The sequence below is a fragment of the Chlorocebus sabaeus genome, chromosome 14 (genome assembly GCF_047675955.1).
Source record: "Chlorocebus sabaeus isolate Y175 chromosome 14, mChlSab1.0.hap1, whole genome shotgun sequence".
NCBI classification, from domain to species: Eukaryota; Metazoa; Chordata; class Mammalia; order Primates; family Cercopithecidae; genus Chlorocebus; species Chlorocebus sabaeus.
In genome coordinates, this window is record NC_132917.1 from 19,145,051 (window position 1) to 19,164,934 (window position 19,884).

The 19,884-nt window shown below is 39.0% G+C and overlaps 1 long non-coding RNA gene across 1 annotated transcript; it reads left to right on the top strand.

Moving 5' to 3' along the window:
* The first annotated feature begins 339 nt into the window (after positions 1–339).
* LOC140713414 (uncharacterized) lies at positions 340–19,642 on the top strand. Its single transcript, XR_012095492.1, has 5 exons — positions 340–464; positions 6,544–6,705; positions 10,494–10,539; positions 11,715–11,822; positions 19,154–19,642. It is a non-coding gene; the product is annotated as an uncharacterized lncRNA (long non-coding RNA).
* Positions 19,643–19,884: the final 242 nt, after the last annotated feature.

The window sequence follows — 19,884 nt, forward strand, 5'->3', positions numbered from 1 at the left end:
CATGGATTTTGTGTTTCAGGAGTTTGGACAGGGCAGAGCAAGAACAGCATTTCTGACACCAGAGGCCTCAGCTGAAAGGTTCCAAATCTAGGAGCTGGAGTCCATCACTCACAGGTCTTATAGTTGATGCTAGCTTTTGGCTGAAGCCTCAATTCTTCTTCAGTGGGCCTCTCCCTGTGGGCTTAAATTTGGGTTTCCTCACAGCATGGTGAGAAGATTCTAAGGGCAGGCATCTAGAGAGAGAAAGGGCCAAGCAGAAGCCATACTGTCTTCGATGACCTGGCCTCAAAAATCATGCAATACATTTCATTCATTGAGGCCGTCACAAAGCTCCACCCATTCTCAATGGGAGAGAAATAAATACTGCTTCTCAATGGGGAGTAGCAAAGTTCTTGGAGGGCATATGATACCCAGAATATTGCTGTAGGCATTTGTAAATGGGGTTGTTGACATTGAGCAGTCAGGTAAGTGATGTGGTTGGCTATTCTGCAGTGAGCCCCTGGTTTTGGTCTTTTCTTTGGGGATAATCAGATTTTTAAAAGTATGTTCTTTCATTTTCTTACTTAGGGAATTCTAGGAGACTTGTTAGGGCTGGGGGTTAAAATAGGACTGGGGAACTCAGCATTAAATATTTAATGCATATACCTTATTTTCAGTAGGATAGCCCATCTTAACTGTACTAACACCTGTGCCAGCCAACTCCCTGTCCCAGGTTTCTCTGTTCTACCCTCTTCAGATAATAAACCTCTAGAGTGAAGGAAGGTCAGTTACCCAGTGGCATAGAACTTGGAAGAAAACCTAAACATCTGACTGCTTTGCCAGAAGTTTTCACCCAATCCTTTATATTTTGTTTAACACCATCATGCCCAGTTACAAAGGAAACTGGAGCTGTCCTGTCCGGTCCTGAGAATTCCAGAGATTCTGAAGAATCCATGATGGGTTGATTCCCAGCTCTCTCCTCTTTGGTTTTGCATTCCACTGTTTTGGTTTTGGTAACTCATTTACTGCTGGTTTGTATGTTTTCCAGCTTCCAAAATGTATAACTGTTGTTTTCTTGCTTTATTTGCTAGTCCTTTCCATCTCTTTTCTATGGCTTTGTTAGGGTTTTGACCAATGTGAGTTTAGTATATTTGAACTGCCATTTTAGCCTAAGAGTCTCTTCAGTCTCCTTCCACCATTGTTCATTAGCAAACCCCTAAAGACTAAATTCTTTCAACATGCTCAAGGTTTTCAACAACTCTCTTAAAGCATGGTAGTGCCGTAAACTGAATTTCAGGTATATTCTAACCAGTACAGATGACAATAGGTAGCTCTCTTATTTCAGGCACTCAACTCAGCACCTTTCAAACTGTGTTAGTGCAGTGGCATCCCTCAAATCATTAATGAGCGGTCTGAAAAAAAGCTTCAGAAATATCATGTTCCATTCTGTTCAATGTTTATCATATTATAAATCAAGAAAAGTGTGCTTAATTTGTTTTTATTTAATATTTCCAAAACAGTTAATTATATAATCCTTTTTTTTGGAGAACATTTTGTAAGATTTTAATGTAATGTCCCTCTAAGTGGGTTAACCAACTACCTGCATTAGAATCATTGAGAGTTCATTTATATATTTGGATACCCTTGGTCCTATTCCAGATCTTGAATCAGATTCGGCCTTAGGAATCTGCATTTTACATCAAACAACATATGTAATTCTTGTGCTACCTAAGAATACTGGGAGCCTATGCCTACCTATTTGAACCTTTATCTGGAGGAACTTCCACAGTGTTCCTACACTTCTTCAGCCCCTCTCCATGCCTCACACATTCTACTCTTTAGGAATGACTTTTCTGAGGGTTAAACTTGGAAAAACACAATATGAATGCTTGGCCTAGCCCCTACCTCTCACTCCTCTCATTGTGATCTACTTATTTGCCAGAAGGGTACATTTTACTCTGTTGTGTGGGCTATGCGCTGAGGGAGGAATCTCATAATTATCTGATTGTCCCAATGATTGGGCAGAAAAGTGTATCTGATAAAGGATTAAAACAATAGAAAATTCACTTACAATGTTAAAGGTGGAGGCTCAGTCTTCACAGAGCTATGCCCATCTCTCAATTGGTTCTGAACCAATCTCTCCATTGGTTCAAAGGCATGTTACATATTGAGTCCCCTCAAATCCTGAATTTACATTTGAAGATAATTGACCTATAGGCAAGTTTCAAAAAATACAACATAAGTATATCATGCAAAGCAGTGGAAAACACATGGCTATTCATTTTACTTAAAAAAAAAAAAAAAATTTGCATTCATGGGAAAATCAGACAAGGTAAAGCAGCAGTAACTGAAATTCATCTATTTGGAAGTAATTCCAAAGGATTTGAAAATAGCCAGATCCATCCTTCATATTTCTTTTAAGATCCCTCTTAAGACAAGCAGAGAGATAGGAGACCAGAGTGTGTAACATCTGTTTTGTTTAGGGATAAGAAGGGTGCAGTGGAGGGAGTTCTTGGAAGCATTCTTAAAGGATGTGGTAGGAGAGCACCTGGAAAAGCCTACTTTATTGAAGGGAGGCTTGAGGACCCAGGCAGAGGAGGTCATGTTTAACAAATCGGATGGAGTTCCTTGAAGATATCCCTGTCATGAAAGATGAAGCAGATTTAGTGGCTGTATGAAGAGTGCTTTGATTTTTAAACAAGATTTGACAAGATCCACATCCAGGATTAATGGTCAAGGGGAAGAGCTATTGAACATGGGTGATGTAGGGTGCAAGAGAAAAAACTGGCTCCAGAAAGGGAGATGGATGAAAGACAGGGAAGGGTTTTATGATTTACTCCTATCCTCTCCTCCTCTGGATGGAGGAGCATTTATCCCTTAGGGTGACTTACATATATTACTAATGGAGGAGGGGATAGTAGTAACAGAAAATGGTCAGCCAGATTTGGGATAGATTTTGTAATATGTATAGAAGGGTAGCCAAACAACAGAACAAATACACTGAGTCTTGAGATGATTCAGAAGCTTGGACCCAGCAATTGTAGCAAATCATACCCAATAGGGATAGTGACGCTTGGCTATGACATCGTGGCTTGGGCAGAGGGATGGAAACCAATCCAAACCAAAGAAACCAGGATTAATAAACCAAAGTAGGGAACAATTAGCCCAGTGACATTTCCTGAGACTGCAGTTTTAGATGATTGTAAAGTCAGCCAAGTTGGTCTTTGGTGTTCCCAGCCTTTCTTTCAGAGTACTCTCCCATTCTCACACTGTCCCCTCTTTCTCCTATAAAAATCTAATGTCAGTAAAATATCTAACTCACCCTAAGGGATAAATGCTTAGAGAGAGTTCAAGGCATTATTCTTCCTCTGGGCATTTACATTTTAATGGGAGTTTTAAAATTTAAATCAAAGTATTATAGCTGTTGTGATGGAATTTCAAGGAAGGGTTTGGGGAGGACACAGTAGGGTTGTTATGTGTCCCAGAAGTCACTCATGGCAGTTGTCTCCTGCACCTGGTGGTAAAATCAATGTTAGTTCTGCCAAACAGTATTCCGGTCTTCAATTCTTATGAAAAAGTAAAATCATTGAAAATAGAGCTTTAAAAACTGGATTTGTGGTTGAAAAAAACAGTATTGACAGGCTCTGGCCAAAGTAGCTGATGGGATGACATTATGGTACGAGAATAGGAAGGAGAAAAGGGCAACAGAGAAGGGAGCTGAGGCCCAGAGACATTCACACACTGACCAGCATCTGAATGCCTTTAGCCCCCAACACTCGCCATCATCCTCATTGAAATCCTGCCCCATTTAAATGCTGCTGCAGAGACACCTACACACTGACCAGGGTCTGAGTGCCTTTAGCTCCCAATACCCTCACTTCCATACTCACTGAAATCCTGCTCCATTCAAATGCTACTTCTTCTATATAGGAAAAGAAACGGTGTTACTGTTCATCTTCTTGTTACCAACAACAGTAGAAGTAGGGAGAGAGAGTGTTTTCTATAATGAATTCTCCTGTGAATCCAAGCAGAAAAGAGGAAAAGGAAGGAGGGAGTGAAGTGGGCACTAACCCTGCATTCAGCCTCCAAGATCCTTCTTGATGATTTGGTATCATGGAAAGACGCAATTACTGGAATGTGGCAAGCGTTTTCCTTTAGAAATTTACTAAATTTCTTTCTGAGGATACAGGAGTGTGGTAGGTACGATTATAGAGGAAGAGACTGTAGAATACCATTCAGCAGCCTTAACTAGCAAAAAACACAGCTGAGAGTTCAATATGAAGAAGGAGTCTGAGCTTTTAAAAGGCTATAAAAACCCCATGAACTTTATTCATGGAAAAGTCTTTCACACCCCCATTTAGAGTTCAATTTGGCTTTACTACATTGTTTAAATCAAGATTAACGATCTATCTAGTTTCTCATCCCAGAGATTAAAGCAGAATATTAACAGAGTGGCCTAAGCTAACTTGGTAAAAAAGGAAAGGAAAAACATGTTAAAAGGACATAGGGACTTTAAGAAGCACAGCCATCTGAGGCTATTTTGGTCTGGGACAGAGTCTTAACTGCTCAGTGTGTCCTGGGGCCTCACTGTCTCAGAGCAGATTTTTCTACCCTGCCCTCTACTTCCATCCCTTCAGTTCATCCATCCCAGCCGCAATGGCCTTGCTGATCCGCGACTGCACCAAGCCTGTTCTCAGCTCAGTGCCTCTGCGTTGCCCTTGCCTCGGTCTGTGAAACTCCAAGGCAACACTTCATATGGTCAGCCCCTTCTCTGTTCGCCATCCCTTCACTCTTTCTTAAATAGCCACTCTCAATCTGCATCCCATTACTCTGCTCTATTTTCTTTACAAATAATTACCACTTGAATTTATTTGATTCATATGCTTTTCTGCTTATTTATTTCCTGTTTCTCCCCTTTGAATGAAACCTCCATGAAAAGAGGAATCTTGCCTAGCTTGGTCACCGTTCTACCCCAGGTCCCGGAAAGGCATGGAGCAGCCACGCTATAAATGACTGTAAAGAACTAGTAAGTGAGGAGTCCCCAGTGATACCACGGAGTCTTCCCAGTAAGGTTGCGTTTTAATCAGTTTCCTCTTTCTATAAAGACAGGGAGATTTATGGACACTTTATAAATCTTATACCCACAATGAATTATTTGTTTTTATTTACTGGATATTCTCAGTTATCTGGAAAGATCTGACACTGTGAAAAAGTCCCTTCTGCAATATGGATACCAAGGAGGATTTTAGGTTGTGAAAAGAGAAGTGGTTGCTTGTTTTCTCTCGCTAGATGAAAGGAGGCCACAAATCTTTTTGCAGTTCCACTAAAGAGCCAATAAAATAGAAACGCAACACACATGTGCCAAGAGTTCAACAACAAGGCGGAAGTGGCTTAGGTTTGTGGTCTGTTACCACATGACAACATTGAGTTGGAGCCAAGGCATTTTCTGCTCTTTGCAGTCTCTGCATGTTGAAAGGCTCTACTTCGGAAAGAACAAGGGATACACATGTCACAGAAGAGGAACTCCGTGATCGGCACAGGGGTGTGAAAGGATCAGGGAAGACATGTTTCAGCAAATAGAAAAGTTAGGGAATTTAAAGTTTCCCTACACAAGAGTAAGCAAATTATGGCCCAGAAGGCAAATTCAGCCCGCTGTCTTTTTTCTTGGCAGTTTTAGAAGTTTTTATTTTCCCAAATGGGCTTTTTTGAATTGAAAAAAAGTTCCAGTATTCACTTGGAAACCTACTAGTTCCTAGGAAATAAAATAATGTGGCATAAAGCAAAGGACATTAGTCTGTGAGTCAGGGGACCTAAGTTGTTGTCGTGACTCTTCTACTAACTGGTTACTTCTGCTGTCTGGTTTTGTAAATAAAGTATTATTGGAATACATCATACATTCATTTGTTTATATATCATCCATAGATATTTTCACACTATAACAGTAGAGTTGAGTAGTTGTGAAGGACACCACATAGCCCACAAAGCCTAAAATATTTACCACCTGGTTCTTAATATTATAGAAAAGAAAATTGCCAGTCCTTGCCCTATACTATGAGCACAAAAATAAATATGTTATACTATATGAAATTGCTTATATTTGATCTAAATAATTGAAATTTCACATAATTCAATTTAATAGTTTGTTCTTTTAAATCTCTTCTTCAATGTCCATCTCAGAACCACCTCATCCATAAAGCTTCTTCCAAATAGACGGGAGCACTCTAGTTTCTCAATCCCCATGGAACTTTGCTCATACATTTGGCTGATTCCACGCTTCTATAATAGTCATTAGATGTATCGCTTCAGTATACATTGTTGTTGAACTCTTGGCACACGTGCCTTGCATTTCTATTTTATTGGCTCTTTAGTGGAACTGCAAAACAGTACTGGAAAGTACTGTTATAGGCTTAATTGTGCCCCCACCCCCAAATTCATATGTTGAAGTCCTAACCCTAGTACCTCAGAATGTGACTGTATTTGGAGATAGAGTTTTTAAAGAGGTGGCTTAGGTATAACGAGGTCCTTAGGGTGGATCCCAATCCAATCTGAGTGATGTACTTATAGGAAGAGAAGATTAGGACACAGAGATACCAGAGAGGTCATTCACAGAGGAAAGACGGTGCAAAGATGCAGTGAGAAGGTGGCCACATGCAAGCTGAGGAGAAAGGCCTCAGAAGAAACCAATACTGCCAACGCCTTAGTCTTGGACTTCCAGCCTCCAGAACTGTGAGACAATAAATTTCTGTTGTTTAAGCCTCCCAGTCTGTGCTATTTTGCATGGCAGCCCTAACAAACTAATATAGCTACTCAAGAGGAGAAGTTTTTTTTTTTTTTTTTTTTTTTTGAGACGGAGTCTTGCTCTGTCACCCAGGCTGGAGTGCAGTGGCCGGATCTCGGCTCACTGCAAGCTCCGCCTCCCCCGGTTCACGCCATTCTCCTGCCTCAGCCTCCCGAGTAGCTAGGACTACAGGCGCCCGCCACCTCGCCCGGCTAGTTTTTGGTATTTAGAGGCAGGGTTTCAGCGGGTTAGCCAGGATGGTCTCGATCTCCTGACCTCGTGATCCGCCCGTCTCAGCCTCCCAAAGTGCTGGGATTACAGGCTTGAGCCACCGCGCCAGGCCTTTAAGAGTAGAAGTTATTTCTTAGAAACTCCTAGTTTAGTCCCCAACGTTCAATGGAAACATGACTTGGTAACTCCAAGTTAACAAACCATGAACTATTGCATTAAATCCACATTCATTATCCCATACGTAAATGTCATGAAGGTCAATGTACACAGCTCCATGCAACTGCATTCCCAATAGCATTGAGAGCCATATGTCTGTCTAGTATTCATTGACTAAGCTTTATAGAATTTAGTAAAGCAAAGTGCATAACTTGGTGTGTCTGGGGTCTAAAACGGTGAATCTAGGCATTGAGGACCAGAATACTGTTTAGCAGAACCAACACTGGTTCTCCAAAGTTTCTAGAGTGTAAATAAGAAGTTTCTACACAGAAATGTCCTGGAAGACTCCAGAATTGTTCATTCAATGGACATTTATCAACTGCCAGGCAAAAAAGTCAACTTATATATCTCTGCTGACTTACTCTTTTCATTGAAAATTGAAAAAGCTCACCACCCCTTTCTTAGTGTACTCAGAGAGAGAAAGGAATAACCAGCATGCTGGATAAGAGCTCTGTCAATTAGAATAACAGGCCCTTGGTAGCCAATTCCAAATAACAATCTTCAGGGGAGCTCAATAATAAACATTAAACAGAAATATTAAATACGTAGTTCTAATTTACATTCCAGATGTCAGAACTGCAAAAATGGGCAATGCAACAAAGATCGGACCATATGAGGAGCCAGGCTTCCCTGGTTTATCCAAAATCTGTTGAGTAAAAAGTGCAACTGCTTCACATGGGACCATGGCCAAATTCAACCTGAGAGAACTCATTTTGCAAACATCCTCCAAATGTAGAAGCTTTCCTGATTGTTCATTTCCAAATGAACAAATAAGAGGCTTCAGTATGAACAATGTCCAGATGCCCCAGAAGCCTGCTCTGTTTGCCAATTCCATTGACCAAACACACACTCTATTCCTTTTGGATTTCATTGGCAGCCCATGATGAGAAGCACTATTGTATCTATGAAAACTTTACCAACTTAAAGCTTGATGAGGAGATATATGAGGAGAGACCACTGGGCACTCTGATGAATTGAAAGTCAGAAGTTATTGAGTATAGTCAGATCTGATCTTTCCCAGACCCATACATTTCACCCAGGGAATTCCCATACAATTATGGGAAAACCTGAACCACATTATCCCTAACCAACTCCAAATTTAATGGTGTGAGGAACCCTCCATCTTAAAACAAACCAAAGGCTTATAAACACATGGCTGCTATGGTCTGACTTCTCAATAGAGGGCTGGTTATCTTCTCAATAATAAGTTCTTAAGCCTCTCTGGAAAATAATACCCACTTATCAATCTGCCTTTGGCCACTGGATCAAGAAAAAGAAAAGTGTTCCTAAATTGATTATCCAAGCCCTTTCTCTCTGTGTGTGATGAGATTGTCCCTAAAATGTCTGAACTCCTACTTTTAGTTCCCCACCTTCAATAGAAACATGACATGGTAACTCCAAGTGAACAAATAAGTACTTATTGCATTAAATCCACATCCATTATCCCACATGTAAATGTCATGAAGGCAAATGTACACAGCTCCATGTAACTATATAGCTTAGAAGCTAAGACAAAGATATTCTTTTTATTAAGTTAGTAATCTGGATTTCAGGGGAAATTATTTTTTATGCAGGCTTGTCAAGATTATACAAATAATCAATTGTCCATGTAATTTACAATCTTCTTCAGAGTGTGTGGGCCTTTGAAAATGAAAATTCATGTGTAATTCTCCCTGTGGCCTGAATTTTGAGTGCACTAAATCCATATTATCTAAAGACAATGTTCATTACATTACACACCCTTATGTCACCAATATCTGACCACCACTCCACCCAGAACTTTCCATGGCCCTTTACTTCCAATTTCATTGAAACTAAATTTCTCAGTTTAATTGTCATAGTTTTTCACAGTACTTCTCCAGTTGGATTCACCAATTCTCTCCAAAATATACCTGTTATTTAAGTCAAGCAAGTTTCCTCTATGTCTACAAATAAATCATGCTTACTCTAGAGACCTTTCCTTGTATTTCTTCCTTTCATTTGAAAGATTTCTTCTAAACTTCAGATCCAGCTTAAAATGTAATTTATTGAAAGTTGCATTTTTCAACCAACACCCTCACATTCATCTTTTTTTCTGTGTCTTCCAACAGCACTAATCCTCTGTACCACATGATTTAGTAATGACTTACGTTTCAAAACACTTACTCTTGTTTTGTACATTTGATTCAAGTCTCACAAAAATGAAAGCTTCATTTAAAAAACATTTGTTCTCTGCTGTAATCTTAGCACCTAGAACAATACCTGGAACATGGGGAGGCTTGATAAATATTTATTGAAATAATAAATAATGATTAAACAAATGTCTTCTCAGTAGGACTTGGAATTTTTCAAGAACAGGAGCCACATTATCATCCTTTGATTTTTACTATCCACAGTCCACTGCTACATCGTCTTAGTCTATTTTCTGTTGCTTATAACTGAATATCTAAGACTGGGTAGAAATGAAAATGGATTTCTTACAATCATGGAGGCTGAGATGTCCATGATTGAGGGACTATATCTGGTGAGAGCCTCCTTGCTGGTGGGGACCCTCTTCAGAGTCCCAAGTTGGCACAGGGCATCACATGGCAAGGAGGCTGAGTGTGCTAGCTCAGGTCTCTCTTCCTATTCTTATAAAGCCACCAGTTTCATTCTCATGATTACCCATCAATCCATTCACACATTAATGCATTAGCCCATCAATGGATTAATCCATCCATGAGGGCAGAGCCTTCATGACTCAATCACCTCTTAAAGGCCCCACCTCTCAATACTGCCTCATTGTGGATTAAATTTTAACATGAGTTTTGGCAGGGATAAATTTTCAGACAATAGTGCATGTACATCTCATTTACCAAGTACTCAATCTTCTGCAATGCCCAATGACTTAACTGCAGACTTAAGTTCTAGGTCAGACTTGAAGATGAATACAATTGAAGTACTCACTGCCTAAATTATTCCTGGGGGAAAAAAAGGAAGAGACAGAAAAAGATCTATTAAATCTGGAAAGATGCCTGTCTCTTAAAATAGAAAGTAAGACCATTTGTCATTTAAGGAACATGGGTCTTTCTTAATTACCATGTTTCATACAATTATTGTTAGGCACAGTTGTTTCTTCTCTATAGAGAAAAAAGCTTATTAAATAAAACATCTACTCAGATTTCCATGTAGACACATACTTCTAAAGTAAACAAGCCAGGCAAATATTATTATATCCATTGCACGGATGAATAAACCAGTAAGGCTGTCTTATCAAATGTTATATGGCTACGAAATGGTAGAGCTGAAACTAACAGCAAGTTTTTTTTAGTTTGCCTCCCATATTTTTATGATGCCTTTTGCAAGCATTCTTAATGGTAAACATAAAGAAAATTTTGATGTCTACTCACTTTCCATTTTTTGGAATTTTCCCCTTTTGGTCTCCTTGCTATCCCTAATGGACTCTACCTTCCTTTCCTTGATTCTCATGAGAATCTGATCATTGCTAAAGTGGGCAAGGAAAATTGTGGCAACTCTAGTCTATCAGGGTGGTTTTCTGAAGCAGTAATCCATGCATTATGACTATTTCTATGCTTCTTTATAGAACTATTACCTGAAAACCTAGATATTTGGTTGGGCACAGTGGCTCACATCTGTAATCCCGCACTTTGGGAGGCCAGGGTGGGGGGATCACTTGAGGTCAGGAGTTTGAGACCAGCCATACCAACGTGGTAAAACCCTGTCTCTACTAAAAATGCAAAAATTAGCTGGGCATGGTGGTGGACACCTGTAATCCCAGCTACTTGGAAGGCTGATGCACAAGAATCGCTTGAACCAGGGAGGCAGAGGTTGCAATGAGCTGAGATCACGCCACTGTACTCCAGCCTGGGCAATAGAGTGAGACTCAGTCTCAATTTAAAAAAAAAAAAAAAAAACCCAAAACCACAATAAAAAACTAGATATTTTTTATTGCTTTTGGAAGGAGAAAATGCAGAAAATATAAGAATCAAATCTTGACTTTTTATTTCTAAAATATTCTCTAGAAACTCAAAGCAGAGCATAATCTTGAGAGCCAAGGCTTTCATTGTGAGAGCCAAGTTTTTATGATAGAGAAAAGGTTTTTTTGAGTCAATTCAGATGGAATATGAAGATAAATCTTATACCATAAGTAGTAGTGTTAGGAAAAAGGCAGATTTCTCTCAAAAAACTACATAAATTCAATCTGCTGGAGAAAGAAGAGAATTGAGATGGAAAAGGGGGTAATATTTAGTAGTCACTGTGTGGGTCTCAGAGAAGGGACTCTGCTCCCATCTTCCTCTCTTGTAGAGCTAGGCCCAGCCCTAGACGTGATCTAAACTGTAGTTAGGTTTGGGATGGGGAGGGGGAATTCTTGGAAGAGAACACTGCCTTTCCCCTCCTGTTCAGTAGGCTGAGTTTAGAGCCTCTCAGATGTGCCCTGCCCCTCAGTGCAATGAACTAAGAGAGGAAATTGGAATACCTAAGAAGAAAGGGATTGTGAGAGAGCATCCAAACATTTCTTATGTTCTTGAAGGGCCTGGATCAGAAGAGGCCTGACAAGAGGCCACTATCAGCAGCAACAGCACGGGCAGGACAAACCTGAGACCCTGATGGACCATGGACACCAGCAGGAGACACACAGGTCAGTGGTGATGTGAATTAGGTGCACTCAAAGGGGGACAATGAAGGGCAAGGACAACTATGACAACTCCTGCCCTAATGTGCATACCCCAAAAACATATATATGATACTCTTGGATGACGAAGAGTCGGGGAGAAAATACTAATTGGGTTTAAATGTATGCCTGCTCAGAAATAATAAGATTAAAGTTCTTGTTAGGGAAAATGGAGCACCAGAGAGTAATTGTTTAGTACCAGAAAAATAAAGATGTCACAATTTTACACATTTGTGTTTCTATCAATGAAATTTGTAGACAATTCACACACAAAAGGTAATGGCTGGGAAGTGTGTGAACTACTGTGGGATACGGAGCCAGCAAGGGAACGCCAGATCCATTTCAGAAGCTGGGTCTGTCTTCAAAGGGTTTTGACTTGCTGACCTCTGGCTGGCCTGCATCCTCCTCTCGGAACACACCAGACAGACGAGTAAACACAGATCACCAGTGGACCACATGTTCCCTTCTTCTTCCAAGTGCTCTGTGGCCGTGGGCCTCCCCCGCTCCAGGCTTTTCATCTAGGTCCTCTTGACTGATGCTCAGGCCCCACAGAAGTTTCCTCACTCCTCCCTCAGCCTAGCAAGGGTGCAGAAAATAATGATCAAGCTCACAAGAGATTTCCAATATTGGTGAAGAGTGTCACCCCTAGCTATTCTCAAATGCATGACCTACAGTGTGTGAAACCCTGACTTCATTCATTCCTTTGAACATAACCTTTCCCTGTCTGATTTCCTCCTGTAAATGCTGATGTTCCTGGGTAGGGCCACTAGTTAATTCCCCAACTCTCCTCTATGAGAAGTCATTATATTATTTGACTCTATGACACGGGTGACTTTGAGAAGCAGAAAACAGTAAGGTTAAAACAAACAAAAAAAAGGTTGAGACCTTAAAAGAGGAAAGAAGGGTTCAGAAAAGGGTGTTTGGAGGAGTTGAAGAGAACTTTGTCCATCATCTTTCTTGAGGATAGATCCAAGTATGCAGTGAACTACCTTTGCTGCTAAAATAAATGGCAGCAGGTGAAAGACAAAGATGCCTGTCAGAGGACAGAAGGAAATGAATGTTGGAATAAATGCTTTCTGATATATTTACACAGTTCCAAGTTTGCTAAATTACACATCCATTGTGTTAGATGGTAGTTCAGAGCTCTCCTTCTTACCAGTATTAAAAAATAAAACACTTTATTAAGGTATTATTGACCTATACTGTACATATTTCATATATATATATGTTGATGAGTTTGTGGATACGTATACATCCATAAATCTATTACCACTGTCAAGGCCATCAACATATCCATCACCTCCCAGAGTTTCCTTCCAATGCATTTATTATTGTTGTTGTTGTTATTTAATTAATTTGCTTATTTTTGTGGTAAGAACAATTAACATAAGATCTATTCTCTTAGCAAATGTTAAGTCTACAATATTGTATATGCTGTATAGATCTCCAGAAGTTATTCACCTTGCATTACTGAAAGTTTGTACCCTTTAACCAACACCTCCCCCTTTCTTCCTACCCATCCCCTAGCAACCACCATTCTACTCTCTGCTTCTAAGAGTTTGATTTAGATTCCACATGTAAATGAGGTCATACAGAGGTCATACAGCATTTGTCTGTGACTGGCTTACTTCACTTATGATAACACCCTCTAGGTCACCCAAGTTATTGCACGTGGCAGGATCTCCTTTTTGAAGGCGAATGATATTCCACTGTTCCACTGTGTGTGTGTGTGTGTGTGTGTGTGTGTGTGTGTGTGTGTGTGTATCACAATTGTTTATCCATTCATTCATCACAGGACACTTACATGTTTCTATATCTTGGTTATTGTGAATAATACTGCAATGAACAAGGAAGCATAGATATCTCTTCAAGATCCTAATTTCAATTCTTCGGATCTATATTCAGAAGTGAGATTGCTGAATCATATGGTAGTTTTAATTTTCGAGGAAACTCCATACTGTTTTCCATAATGGCTATAAAAATTTACATTTCCATCAATAGTGTACGAGGATTCCCCTTTTTCCACATTCTCACCAGCACTTGTGTGTATATATACATAATATATATATTTGTGTGTGTATATATATATACCAGCACTTGTGTGTGTGTGCATATATATACACCAGCACTTGTATATATACATATATACATATATGTGTATACCTATATGTATGTACAAGTGCTGGTGAGAACATGGAAATTGGCTATAATAGCCATACTAAAGGTGTGAAGTGGTATCTCATTGTGGTTTTGATATGCACGTCCGTAATGATTAGTAATGCTGAGCCCCTTTTCATACACCTGTTGGTCATTTCTATATCTTCTTTGGAGAAATGTCTATTCAGGTTCTTTCCCTAATTTTAATTGAATTATTTTATTTTTGCCCTTTAGTTATAGAAATTCATTGTATACTTTAGGTATTGACCCCTTATCAGGTGTACGGTTTGCAAATATTTTCTCCCATTCCACAGATTGATTTGGCATTTTGTGGATTGTTTCCTTTGCTGTGAAGAAGGTGTTTAATTTGATGTAATTCTACTTATTTTTTGCTTCTGTTGTCTGTGCATTTGGTGTCATATTCAAAACATTATTGCCAGAACCAACGTCAAGAGACTTTTTCCCCATGTTTTCTTCTGGGAGTTTTACAGTTTTAGGTTTTATGTTTAAGTCTTTAATCGATGTTGAGTTCATTTTTGTGTATGGTGTAAGATAGGGTGCAATTTCATTTGTTTTCCTGTGGATAACCAATTTTCCCAGCACCATTTATTGAAGAGACTATTTTTTCTCCTTTTGCATTCTTGATGCCCCAGTCAAAAATTAGTTGACCATATATGTGTGGGTTTATTTCTGGACCTTCTATTCTGTTCCATTGGTTTATGTGTCTATTTCTATGTCAGTACCATACTGGTTTGACTACTATAGCTTTGTAAAACAATTTGAAATCAAGAAGTGTGATGCCTCTAAGTTTTGTCCTTCTTACTTAGGATTGCTTTGGCTATTCTGTTTGTGTGTGTGTGTGTGTGTGTGTGTGTGTGTGTGTGTGGTTCTATATAAATTTGTGGATTGTTTTTGTATATCTGTGAAAAAATGCCATTGTAATTTTGATAGAGATTGCATTGAATCATTAGGTATCTTTTTGTCATATGGACATTTTAACAATATTAATTCTTCCAATTTATGAACATGGGATATATTTTCATTTATTTGTCTCTAATTTGTTTCATTGGTGCTTTATAGTTTCCAGTGCACAGATCTTTCACCCCTTGGTTAAATTTATATCTAAGGCTTTTTTGATGATATTTTAAATGAGATTGTTTTTTAATGTCCTTTTTGGATTTTTTTTGTTAGTGGATAGAAACACACTGTTTTCATATGTTGATTTTATATCCTGCAACTTTACTCAATTTGTTTTTTAGTTCTAACAACTTTTTTTGCGGGGGTGAGTTTCTTAGCATTTGGGTATTTAGCTGAAGCTTAAACTCTTCTGCAAATAAAAAAATGATGCCCTTACGCCAATGTAGTCTGGAAGCTAACAAATAACTTTTGTAACTATCTTACCTCATTCTTTCTGGTTCACAGCTCAATAAAGGAAGCAAGGTATTCCAGGCTGAACCTCCAGAAATTCACTCTTGATTTATACATATGGCAGAGAAAGAGAGGGTAGGGAGAGTAAAAGGGATCCTGAAAAGTTTCTAGGAGTAACATCAGATATGACGGTGGAAGCAACTCACATGAGTTCCCCAGGGGCTGAAAGTAGCTGATGGAGAAAGCTTGGCCTCCTTTGTGATAGCATCCTCAGAGACTATTTCAGTTCTCCTTTCACACCTGGCATCTATTTATATGGTACCAGACACGGGATTTTTATTTTAAATTATGCATGTGGATTTGCACCTTTATTCTATCAGAATCAAACTAAATGTTATTCCACAACACTCCATAAAGTTAATGATACAATGTGATTAGAACTCTTTCCTGAAATACGACATTCTTCAGGGACCTTGAAAGTATTAAAGGGAGTGGATGCCAAGGCCAAATCATACCCCTGGAGCCACATAGAAGTTCCACAAGTACTTATATACCAGTGACATATATATTCCTTAGTTTCTGCAAATTCAATCAGAAGGTTTATATGAAAAGTTTCTGAAAAACCAGAGGTACCATGGCAAGGGGTCTAGGAGCCAACCTGACCTAGGCAGAGCAGTCCAAATCCATACTTGACTGTAGGTAACTAATGACCTGGTCAAAGCAGAGAGAAGAAGTGAAGATTTCAAGTTAGAAAGGAAATAAAACTTCTACCACTGTGATTTCATAATGTGACAAAATTATAAAATTAGAAAATCTATTTTGTGTTTATCTCATTGAATATTTATAAGTCACCAATATCAATTTTTAAAATGTTTTGCATTTTTTTTGACCTAGTGTAAGAGATCTAAAAAATAATTCAAAGGTTTTTACACCACAGATTTTTATTTCCCAGATATAATTTGTATTTAGTCTGATTATGACACAATTGAGTTCCTTTGGAGCATAATATTCTATATAGAAAGAGTAAATATGCATTTATGTCCACCTGTGTATGTATGTAAGACATTTTGGAAAAAGGCATTGAAATAGGATTCTAAAGGCCAGACTGGGTCTACCACTTACATGGCATGCTAGGTAGTTTCTGTGGCCTTGGATAAGTTATCTAGCCTCACAGGGCCTATTTATTCATTTATAAAATAGGCATAATCCACTCTTTCAGAATTTTTATGAGTAGTAAATGAGACAACAAATAAGGAGTAATTCATTTTTAAATATTCATTTATTTTATATATTGATAACACAGAGACATAGATCCTGGTGGTTGCTGTTGCTTTGAGACAAGGTCACAGTCTGTCCCCCAGGCTAGAGTACAGTGACTTGAACGTGGCTCACTGCAGCTGTGCTCAGTGAATTCACTCAGAAGATTTATATGCAAAGTCCCTGAGAAACCAGAGGTACCATGGCAAAGGGTCTAGGAGCCCCCAAAGGCCCATTTTGGCCTCCCAAAGTGCTATAATGATAGGCATGAGCCACCATGTCAGGCCTTATATCTTGTTTATGTATCTTATAATTTTTAGGTATCTGAGTTCTTCAGAGCTGGGATAGATTATGTGTGATTCAGTTGCTCAAATTTTGGGGGGACGCCTATGGCAAATAAACTCATAGCACCCAGCAAAAGTTTATCACATCGAGTCCTTAATAAATGTTTCTAAAGGTCTATCTGCACTCTCTAAAATAGCACTTTCTGTGATGATGGAAATGTTCTATATTTTCACTGACCAAAATGATAGCCACTGTTTTAAATACCATTCTCAGAGCTAATGTTTCCCTAGTATCTTTTACCATTAAGAACACACGGTGTCTCTTCACAGTGGCCACCATCCCCATAAAGAGGTAAGTATGTTATAAAGGAAAGCATACCAAGGCATTATAAACATACAGTACAACCCCCAGTGGCGGACTCTCACTCCCAAAGAGGAGTCTTGAGAAAAGACACTTAACTAAAAAGAACAAAAGACCAATGGTGAAATTTCCAGAACCAAAGCAGGAACATGGTGTTAGGGAGTGGATCTTCTCAACGGATTTCCTATAGACCACTGCCCTCCCCACCACATGTAGCTCTGTAATCTCTCTTGTTACCTATTCCTCCCAGTTACCACTTCCCAATATCCTGGTTATACAGATCAGGAGAAGCACCACCATGGCAAAGATCAGGGCAACACTGAAGGTGGGAATCTTTTCAAAGAAGGAGCAAAGATTGCAGTAGCCACAGAATATGCCAGGTTGTGTGTGTGTGTTTGTTTTCCTTCCTTTTTTTTAAAACAGCTCTGCAATTCCAGCATTGAACTTGAGCATGATCATTATTTCCTCCTCTCATCATCTCACAATATATCCATACCAGCACAGGCAAGACTCCCAATGTCAACACTGTTTGCTTTCTTTGTGGAGCAAGACACGTTCAGTCCCATGCTATCACACATTTAGAGCAGATGTTCCTAAAAAGGATAAACCAGGTGCTTAACATATTTTATTCCAAGGGGTAATTTTAGAAATTATTGCAATCAATGAGCTAATAATAATGGTGGTAATGATGAGGCCAAGTTATTATTACTTATTACCTTTAATCATCGACAGCAACTCAATTGGACATAATTAGAGACATCATCATAAATAACGTGGAGCAGATGGAAGATGCCGGGCTTTTCATTTCGAGGACTGAGTAGGAAGGTTAATGATGGAGGAATGGGCATAAAGAATGGGGCGTTTATATCGCAAATCCATCCTGCACTTGAACCTTTCCTGTCTGAAACCCATACAAACAGCTGAATTAGACAGAAGGTATAAGCAGCCAACCCTGCACTTTCAAAGTCCACTCACTCACTTTGCAACAGCCTTCTGCCCATCACTCATTGCCAGACCCCAGTTCTGCCCCATTTCTATCCATGTGGGTTAAACAGTGGCCTGCTTGCTTGCTTGCTTGCTTTTCTTTCTTTCTTTCTTCCTTTCTTCCCTTCTTTCTTCCTTTCTTTCTTCTCTTCCTTCCTTCCTTCCTTCCTTTCTTTCTTTTTCCAATTTCAATGGCAAAAGGGAAATAGAGCAATAGTCTCTCCTGATCTTCCCCCAACCTCTCTTTGAAAACATGGAAATGCTTTAGTTAGCCATTTAGCATTAACTTAAAATTTGGCATGAAATGCAGTAAGAAACATTACATTACCTCCACTCATTAACTCAGTAAAACAACTGTTTCCTATGTATGACAACTGTAGTACAGGTGTAGAGGAGTACACCCACAAGTAAGACACAGTTAGGTGTTCAAGTGGGATAACAAATACACGTCGAAAAGGAAACCTGGGCTGTGAAGTTGTATACTTGGGGTTTAAATCCTGCTACTGCCATGTACTGAGCCATTATACTGGGCAAGTTATTTTTCTTTCCTGAGCCTCTGTTCTATTGATTGTAAGTGGCTAGCTTGTTAGCAGTGCCCTCTTTGTGGACCACAATACCCCTGTCTTTTTCTCCATAACAGCACCCTTCTCACCAGACTTCAGCTGTGGTAATTGTCCTGTCTCACCCATAGGTTTGGAGAAGGTACTGCAATGGATTATTCCTTTCTCTGCGCCTGGTACCTGACATATACTAAGTACTCAACAAATGTTAGAGCAGATGTTTCTAGAAAGGATAAACCACATGCTTAACATATTTTATTCCAAGGGGTAATTTTAGAAATTATTTTAATCAATGAGCTAATAATATGAGTTTTCATGTCCCTAAAGGAACTTGAAGTCTAAATGGCAGACAAGACCAACACACACAAAGCAGAGAGGGGCACAAGAGCCGTGTCTGATGCAACAGTGACTCAGGAGGATCACTCTGACTCAGAATGGCCAAGCAAAGGTATTGGGAGGAAGTGGGATAGAACTGAGCTTTGAAGGCTGTGCTAAAATCTTTACAGACTCCCCAGGTTATCTCAAGTTCTCTCCAGGAATTAACTGCACCTCTTTGTGCTTTGGCTCCACATCAGTTAAATAGTGATAACATTTGATCGTTAAGAACCATGTAGAGATGAAACAATTTTTCAAAGATTTTAAATTAAGTATACTCATTGCCACTCAAATATAAATACCATATAAATATAATAATAATCATATTGAGAAATAAAATAGTAGTGATGCAAATACTCATATACTGTTTCATGTTTGTGGTCTTCAAGGGGAGTTTTTACTCAAATATCCCTAGATGAATAAATATATATGGTCTATAAATATGTCCCAAAGCAATTTTCTCCATTTGAACCTACATATACTTCACTATAGAACTGAAAACAAATTTATTTAAAACTTCTTTTATGTGATTGTCTTTTGAAAAAAAATCAGAACTCTCATTAAAGCCAATAAGAATTTGGTATAAAAAATTAATAGCAGGATATGAGCTTATAGAATCTTATCAATAATATCTTTATGATCCATTGGTCTCTTTGTGATGTGCCAAACATAACCAGAATTTA